At 47.1% G+C, this 9,614-nt stretch overlaps 1 pseudogene; it reads right to left on the reverse strand.

Annotated features, from left to right (window-relative positions):
- Nucleotides 1-758: 758 nt before the first annotated feature.
- Nucleotides 759-4,605, reverse strand: LOC118618503 (annotated as a pseudogene).
- Nucleotides 4,606-9,614: the final 5,009 nt, after the last annotated feature.

Genomic DNA, 9,614 nt, shown 5'->3' on the forward strand with positions numbered 1-9,614 from the left:
CCTCCCTTCCACTCCCTCAGAAAATTAATGGAGCCTGGCTGGTGTGACTCAGTGGACTGAGCGTCGTCCCATGGACTGAGCGGTCCCAGTTTGATTCCCCGGTTGGTGCGCATGCCAATGCTCTAACCATGGAACCACACCAGCCAGGGCCATAGGTGCTAGTTTGTTTTTTTTAGCTTTTTTTCTTTATTGATTTTATTATTTATTTTCTTGATTGATTTTATTTATTTAAAAAAAATTTTTCTTTATTGATTTTAGAGAGAGAGAGAGATAGAAACTTCAATGAGAGAGCACATTGATTGGCCGCCTCCTGCACGCCCCCCACTGAGGATCAGGCCCACAGCCTGGGCATGTGCCCTAAATGGGAATCGAACTGGTGACCTCTTGGTACATGGGTCGCTGCCCAACCACCAAGCCACACCGGCCGGGCCATAGGTGCTCGTTTTAATGTGTTCCCCTCCCAGGGTATCTTTGGAGAAAAAAGCATCTCAAGAAACTATGTGTAGCCCCAAAGAATATTTTATTTATTTATTTTTGAGTCAACATTTTAATATAAAAAATTCACTGATGTATAAAAATGTGAAAGTGTGACAATGACAACATATGAAGTCCTGTGATTGAGAGTCCCCTGGAGAGCATGCCGTGGTACACGCACACCCGCCCACACAGACTCTGGTGTGGAAACATAAACTAATGCAAACCAGTGCTACCAAGAAGAGCCAGCGTGGGTGCACTCCACTCGCCAACCGGATCCACGTCTACCCAGACATCAGTAACAGAGTACAGCACCTCCCAGGAACAGCAAAACAGCTGCTTACGATGAACCAGCACAAATAAACCCAACAAAAAGAGTAATGTATACTTAAATTTAGGATCGTCATTCATGAGGATTGTCACAATCCCAGTATAAGGAACAAATCCCCTTGCTCTCCCCATGACATCTTTTTTCTTTTTAAACTTATCTTTACTGTTGAATGTATTACAGATGAGCATCCTTTTTTCCCCTCTTGATCCCTCCTCTCCAGCCTCACCCCCATTCCTACCTTCCCCAGTTATTGTCTGTGTCCATTGGTGATGCATATATGCATATAAATTCTTCTGTTTATCTATTCCCACCTCCCTCCCCCCTTCTCTTTGAGGTTCCTCAGTCTAACAACCAATTTATACTTCTTAATTTCTTCACTTTTTTCACCTATCCCCCAGCCCCCCTCCCATCTGGCAACCAACAAAAAGGTCTCTGTATCTATGAGTCTGTTTCAGTTCTGCTTGCTCATTATTTTGTAGATTCATTGTTGATAGAGATGTATTAATTGCCATTTTATTGTTCATAGTTTTGTTCTTCTCCTTCAAGAGGACCCTTCAACATTTCATATAATACTGGTTTGGTGGTGGTGAACTCCTTTAGCTTTTTCTTGTCTGGGAAACACTTTATATGGTCATCGATTCTAAATGATATCTTTGCAGGATAGAATAATCTTGGTTGTAGGTTCTTGCTTTTAATCACTTTAAATATTTCTTGCCAAAATAAAAAAAAAAATAAATAAATAAATATTTCTTGCCACTCCCTCCTGGCCTGCAAAGTTTCTTTTGAGAAATCAGTTGACAGTCTTATGAAAGCTCCCTTGTAGGTAACTAACTGCTTTCTCTTGCTGCTTTTAAGATTTTTCTGTCTTTTTTTTTTTTTTTTTTTTAATCCTCACTCGAGGATATTTTTTTATTTATCTTCAGGTAGAGTGGGAGGGAGGGAGAGAGAAACAACAATGCAAGAGGGACACATCGACTGGTTGCCTCCTACATGACCCTGACCAAGGCTGGAGATGAATCACAACCAAGGTATGTGCCCTTGGCTGGAATCAAACCCACAACTCATTGATCTGTGGGCCAATGCTCTACCACTGAGCCAAACTGGCCAGGGCATTCTCTCTGTCTTTAACCTTTGGCATTTTGATGATGATGTGTCTTGGTGTGGGCCTCTTTGAGTTCATCTTGTTTGGGACTCTCAGTGCTTCCTAGATTTGTATGTATGTTTCCTTCACCAAGTTAGGGAAGTTTTCTGTCATTATTGTTTCAAATAGGTTTTTAATTTCTTGCTCTCTCTTTTCCCTCTGGCACCCCCATGATGAGAATGTTGGTACACTTGAAGTTGTCCCAGAGGCTCCTTACATTATCCTCATTTTTTTGGATTCTTTTTTCTTTTTGCTGTTCTAATTGGGTGTTTTTTGCTTCCTTATATTCCAAATCGATGGTTTGCCTCTTGGCTTTACCTACTCTACTATTGATTCACTGTAAATTAATTTTTATTTCAGTTAGTGTATCCTTCATTTCTGACTGGTCCTTTTTTATGCACTTGAGGTCCTCACTAAGTTTCTTGAAGTTCTCACGAAGTTCCTTGAAATTCTCACTAAGTTCATTGAGCGTCCTTATAACCAGTGTTTTGAACTTTGCCTCTGTTAAATTGCTTATCTCCATTTTGTTTAGTTCTTTTCCTGGAGTTTTGTTCTGTTCTTTCATTTGGGACATGTTTCTTTGTCTCCTCATTTTGGCTGCCTCCCTGTGTTTGTTTCTATGTATTAGGTAGAGTTGCTATGTCTCCTAGGTTTCCTAGGGTGGCCTGTTGTAGTAGGTGTCCTGTAGGGTCCAATGGCACAGCCTCCCTGGTTACCCGAGCTGGGCCCTTGAGGTGCACCCCTCGTGTGTACACCTTTCTGTTGTAATTGAGTCTTGATTGCTGTTGGCATGTCAATGGGAGGGATTTAGGCTGATCAGTTGGAAGGATTGGTTGTGCCCACTGACCACTGGCCTCTGACTACCTCAGAGGTGTGTAGGGGCCCACCACACAGAGCAAGACTTACTTCATCAGGGCTCTGGTACCCACTGAGTCCACTCATTGAGTGTGTCACTTGTGGAGGTGGTTGGGTGGTGGTGCTTCGATCTGGTCTGAAACTGTCCACTGGGTGTGCTGGCTCTGGAGCAAGGTCAGCCACTGCCTGTGTTCTACCCGGGGCCATCAGGCATAAGCTACAAAGTGATCTGCAGATAGCTGCTGCTTGGGCTTGGCGGTGCCCAGGAAAAGCCAAGCTGTGAACCAAGCCTGGCTGCGTCTAGTGCCAGGCCTGGGGCCACTAAGACAGAGATATGGGGCTTGCTGAGGCCAGATGCTGCTTGTTTGGGAGAATTTAGGAAACTCTGAAGCAGGAGCCAAGACAAGCCAATCCTATGGTAAAGCCACTGGAAATAGCTTAGGTGGGCCCGAAAGCTGGGTGGGGCAGGGCCTCAGGGAATCACCAGGGCGGGGCAACCAGTGTGAGCCAGGTTGCTGGAGTCCCAGATATGCCCCAGTCTGCCTGCCTCGTGGGGGAAGGGCTCAGCAAAGTAACAGCCTCTGCCAGCAAGCCTGTCTGGGAGAAAGCTGCCCCTCCAGCTCTCACTCTGATGCCAAACAACTCAGTTCTTCACTGTATGTGTCTGGTGCCTTTTAAGCTGCCTTCCCCGCGCTGGAGCCCAGGGGGAGCAAGTATGAGTGAGTCTGTGTTCAGGACTCTAAGAGGAACTGCCTAGGACTCCAGCAGCCTCAGCCTCCCTCAGCCTCCCTCAGCCTCTCTCAGCCTCTCTCAGCTTCTCTCAGCCTCAGTCCCCGCTGGTTTTTCTAGCCAGAAGTTATGGGGACTTCTCTTCCTGGCACTGGAGCCCTGAGCTTGGGGGCCTGGTGTGGGACTGGGACCCCTCACTCCTCAGGGAGGACCTTCGCTGCCAAGGGTCCCTCCTGATCTTTATCTGCCACACGTGGGTGTGGGACCAGCCTGTCTCCACCTCCACCCCTCCTACCAGGCTGGATGTGGCTTCTTTAATTTCCTAGTGGTAGGACTTGCATTCAGCTTGATTTCAGGTGGTTCTGAATGATGGTTGTTCTCTAGTTTAATTGTAATTCTTTTTTTCATCCGTGATTTTTAGAGAGAGGAAGGGAGAGGGAGAGATATAAAAATATCAATGGAGTGAACGTCGATTGGCTGCTGCTTGTGTGCCCTTCGCTGGGGATTGGGCCCACAACCTGGGCATGTGGTTTAACTGGGAATTGATCCAGCAGCCTCTTGGTGCCTGGGTCAATGCTCAACCACTGAGCCACACTGGCTGGGCTAGCTGTAATTTTGATGTGGTTGTGGGAGGAGGTGAGTACTGCGTTTACCTACGCCGTCATCTTCCCCACGACATCTTTTTTCTCTACCCAACGTTGTCCTTGTTTATAGGGGCCTTGGTCATCAACTGCATTATTGTCTCTTTGCTCAAAAACTTGATATGTTCATTTTGCTTTCCATGAATATTCAAGACTCGATGATCTGTAGGAATCTCCCTTCTATTCTAAAACCAACAATTTCTCCCACTTGTATGGCTCTTCAACTCGATTTGTTAGAAAGAGAATACCTCTATGAAATGCAGTTCCATCCTGCCACCGAGCAGCACCACACTGGACTCTCACTTCCAGCTGACCACTCACCCCTTCCAGATCATTAGTGCTGAGGAGACAGTCATGCCAAAATTTAGGACTTGATCGTAGAGCTGCCGCTTATTCATCCACTACACATCCTCCAAAAAATCTAGAGACAGCATGGTGGGGCCAGGAAGGAGGACACTGGCAAAAGAGAGGGTGTGATGTGACCAGCAGGCAGAACAACTCAAGAATGCTGTTTATCAAGCACAGTGACCAAGTGTGTCACATGGCACTGGGCCTCTGGCCCCAGCCCAGCGTTTACCCCGAGGTGAGTGTGTTTTCTCAAAAGTGTGGGATGTTGGGTAAGGTGTGTAGGAAGCACTCAGGCACTTGTCAAGGTATGCTGCCCAGAAGCCAGTGTATCGAGGCCTGTGGCCAGGAGAGAGCTGTGGGTAGCTGATAAGATGTGTCAGATGTCCTGAGTTTGGAGTGTGGCTTTCAGCTGCAGGAGGTTGCATGTAGGAGGGAGACCAGGCAGGTTGTCCTCACAGCCATGTCCTGGATGATGGAGGCCAGCACCCAAGGAGGGGAGAGAGGGCCTCCACCCGCAGTGGCGGGCCCAGCCACCTAAACTCAGACTTAGGAAAGCACACTTTACTTCAGGCTAATGGGCTGGGCTGGGCTGGGGCCAGAGACCCAGTATCAACCTGTATACTTGGGGCAGACTCACCAGCAGCCAAAGTGGCTGCATATAAAACATTCCTCTCCAGCCCGGCCAGCCCGTGTGGTTCAGTGCTTGAGCGTCGACCCATGCACCAAGAAGTCACCAGTTCAATTCCTGGTCAGGGCACATGCCCAAGTTGTGGGCCAGATCCCAGTCGGGGGCATGCAGAAGGCGGCCAGTTGATGTTCTGTCTCATGGATGTTTCTATCTCTTCTCTCCCTTCCTCTCTCTCTCAAACCAATAAAGAAAAAATATATATTAAAAAATCCGCCCTGGCCGGTTTGGCTCAGCGGTTAGAGCGTCGGCCTGCGGTCCGGAGAGACCCCGGTTCGGTTCCCGCTAAGGGCGCGTACCTTGGTTGCAGTTTGTCCCTGGCCCTGGTTGGGTCGTGTGGGTGGCAGCCACTCGATGTGTCACTTTCACGTCGATGTTTCTCTCTCTCTCTCCCCCTCCCACTCTATCTGAACAAAATATCGAAAAATGTCCTCGGGTGAGAATAAAAAAAATAAAAATAAAAATAAAAAATCCCCCTGCAGCTGAAACAACATTTCTCTCAAAGGTCAAGAGCTTTCTCTGCTTCTCTCTCCCTGGAAAACATCTGAGGATCCTGCTTGGTGACTTACGGAACCCAGACCAAGGCCACACCCTCCCCTTATTTCCTTCTGGAGGAGCTCATGTTCCATTGCATTTATGGGAGTTTCTAGGCAAAGATCAGGAAGTTGCCTTTACCCTGCCAGGCCTTGGATTATTCATAGCTTCTTTTAAAAAACATTTTTTTGTTCTGGAAAATTTTCAAACACACACAAAACTAGAATGTAAGAACTATGTATAAGAGAAAATAGAATAAGAACCCTCTATGTGCCTGTCACCCAGCTTCAATGATTATGGACTCATGGGCAGTCTTGTTCATTGCTGCCTGGTTCTACTTGCTCTCTACAGGTTCCTTTTGTAAGTCAGAGAATGAGGGGTTCAGCAAGCCAAGGGCCGGACTTGGGTTGGCGGGGTTTCGTAGTCCAGGCCCGTTTTCGCCCACGGCAGCATTATGCATCCCCTCCTGGTTTCTCGGTCTCTGCGGCTGACGTCCCACTTGAACCAGTTCCGTGTGAAAGCACTGGGTGTGCGCCATTATCCACTTGTGCAGTCAGTCTCTCAGAGGGAAGAGTGTATGCTCTGAGAGGCCTCCACGCTGGGCTAGGAGGAGGCGGCAGGTACACAGCTCCTCCAGCTGTGTCTCTCCCTGGAGCCAGTGGTACCACCGTGAGGATGAGGCCAACGGCTAGAGTGCTCTGCTCCAAGTCATTGCTTAGCTACTACATCTGCCAAGGTCCTTTTTTCCCTTAAGTCCTGGCTGAAAGCCCAGCTTCTATTGGAAGCCTTCTTTGATTAGACCCCTTTCACTTACCAGCCTTCCTAAATTGCCATGGCTTACCTCGAATGCTGCAGTGCAAACCCCCATCCCCGTGCCTGCATCTTAAAAACCTGTCCTGAATAATATGGACCAAAAAGGGGCCACACACTAAACCCGGCATGCCAGGGGAGGCCTGCATGGCAGGGCTCACAAACTGAGACCTAAAGGAACCACATAGGATGGTCTGAAATGAAAACTTTCTAATTAAAAGTGAGTCATGGTGGGGAGTCATGTCCTAGGCCGATATCTTCCCTGACAAAGGTCGGTCTTTACCTTAACTGAGCCTGGCTAGTGTCTTTTTGCATTTATGACAACATACCTTTGGAATGTCAGAGTAATTTCCTTTCTCCAGACCCTCAGGGCGCAATCACTGCACCAGAGCAGGAGACCACACACCCCCTCAATGTTTTTTGTTTTTAATATTTTAAATCAACTTGGTCTCTTATTTATTTATTTTTATTAACATATTTTTTTCTTTATTGATTTTAGAGAGGAAGGAAGGGAGAGAGAGAAAGATCGATGAGAGAGAGCATCGATTGGCCGCCTCCGGCATGCCCCCCACTGGGGATTTGGCCCACAACCTGGGCATGTGCCCTGACCAGGAATCGAACTGGCGACCTCTTGGTGTATGGGTCAACGCTCAACCACTGAGCCACACTGGCCAGGCAGAACCCCTCATTGTTATTGTTAGCTTGTTTATTGTTAACTGTGAACTATCCTATACCTACCAATGTAAAATAAGTATGTGTTTATTTGTTTTACTTTTTATTTAATCCCAGAGATTTCCTGTTTTGCTTTCTCCTGCCTCCCTAATCTGTCACCAGTGGACTTCATGTAACCCCTTACCGCTTCTCTTTTGATTCTGATGTATAAAATAAGTGGTAGAACTGCCATTTCCTGGAGTAATTTCTCTGTCCCTGGAGATTTTGTCATCAGTTTGGCTCAAACTCATAAAAATTCTTTACAGGTTTGCCCTGGCCTTGTGGCTCAGTTGGTTGAGCATCATCCCATGCACTGAAAAGTCACCTGTTTGATCCCTGGTCAGGGCACATGCCTGGGTTGTGGGCTTGATCCCCAGGAGGGGGCATGTAGAAGGCAGCCAATCGATGTTTCTCTCCCTCTTCCTTCCTCTTATGTCAACAATATCTAAAAGGTATTCAGACAGAAAGGGCAGGGTCAGCACGAAGGTGGGAAGTGGGGAGAGGAAAATGAGAAAGGGCAGGTGAAGAGAGGAGGTGTCCCTGGGTGCTGGATCCACAGCCAACTCCTGGCATCCCTTACTCTCTTGAACCCACAAACTGTGAGGCTGACCAGATGATGTCCAATCCTTCCTCTTCCAGAGCCCTTGAGTGTCCTTGGCACAGATGACGCTGCACTGCTTCCTCCTCCTCCTGTGCCTCCTCTCCCCTCCCCAGGTGCCATTGCCTTGCCATCTGCCTCACTGATTTCCTAGTAATCAGATGCTGTCTTCTATTTCATCAATTCTCTTGTATTTAACATAAGAAGAAAGAAAACCCTTTCATTATCACAAGCAGCTGGAAATCAGCGTCTTGAGGGAGGCCTATTCAAAGGAGTTTGGATAGAGAGAAACTGGTAACTGTTGGAAGAATTACTTTTTTTCCTACTTACTGTCACGATGTCCTTAGAATTGTGAGTCCAGTGACCTTCTTTTGCAGTAATTCTGCTATTATTACTCCTAGAACTTAAGATCCTTTAACATTTCCCTTCATTCAACTTGCAGTCTGAGGATTTACGGTGGCTAGAGGTCTGCTCGTGAAGGTAAAGAGAACTTTCAACTTGGAAAGCTTGTTCTGGACCTCTCCCTTGGCCCTCCTGCCTTCACGCTCCGGAGTCTTTGATTTGGAGACGTGCTCCTCGACTGGCAGGGCTGTGGCAGGCTGTCTCCTTCTGGGCTGGCTCAGCGCCCTTATTCCTTCTGCGGACAGAAAGGGGCCACATGCTAACCTGACAAGCTCAGGGGAGGCCTGTGGGGCAGTGTTGCAAACTCAAAGACCTAAAGTAACCACAAAGGATGGTCTGAAATGAAAACTTTTGAACTAAAAGCAGTTAATGGCAGGTGGTCATGTCCTAGGCCAGCATCTTCCCTGACAAAGGTCAACTTTTACCTTAACTGAGACTGTCTGTTGTCTTTTTGCATCTTCGATAACATACCTTTGGGATGTCAAAGTAGTTTCCCTTTTTCTGGACCCCCTCAAAGCACAGGCACCGCTCTGCTCTGCGGAGACTGCAAATCCCCTCATTGCCACTGAGTTCATGGTGATGATTAACTATCCTGTACCCACTTATATAAAAGACGTGCGTCTATCACTTTACTTTTCATCCAGTCCCAGAGGTTTCCCTGCTTTGCTTTCTCCCACCTCCCCAACCTGTCATCAGTGGATTTCATGCAGCCCCTTACCGCTTCTCTTTCGATTCGGATGTGTAAAATAAGCAGAACTGCCATTTCCTAGAGCATTTTCTCTAGTCCTTGAGATCTTGTCATCAGTTTGGCTCAAACTCATAAAATTCTTTACAGGGTTTCCCCGGCTGTGTGGGTCAGTTAGTTGAATGTCATCCCGTGCACCAAAGGTCACCTGTTTGATTCCTGGTCAGGGCACATGCCTGGGTTGTGGGCTCGATCCCCAGTAGGGGGCGTGCAGGAGGCAGCAGACTAATGGTTCTCTCTCTCCTCGATGTTTCTATCTTTCTCTCTTCCTGTCTCTCTAAAAAAAAAAAAATCAAAATTAAACATATAAAATAAAATAAAATAAAATTCCAAGCCTGGCAGGTGTGGCTCCGTGGTTGAGTGTCAACCCAAGCATCAGGGGATCACCAGTTCGATTCCTGGTTGGGGCACATGCCCAGGTTGTGTGCCAAGTCCCCAGTTGAGGGGCATGCAGGAGGTGGCCAGTCGATGTTCTCTCTCATTGTTGTTTTTAATCTCTCTCCCTCTCCCTCTAAAAAATCAATAAAGAAAATAAATTTTTTAAAATAAAATTCCAAACTGTACAGTTATATAGGCCAGTTTCTCAAACTTCAGTATAAATACGACACAA

Source organism: Molossus molossus, unplaced genomic scaffold (genome assembly GCF_014108415.1).
Source record: "Molossus molossus isolate mMolMol1 unplaced genomic scaffold, mMolMol1.p scaffold_m16_p_6, whole genome shotgun sequence".
Taxonomy (NCBI): Eukaryota; Metazoa; Chordata; class Mammalia; order Chiroptera; family Molossidae; genus Molossus; species Molossus molossus.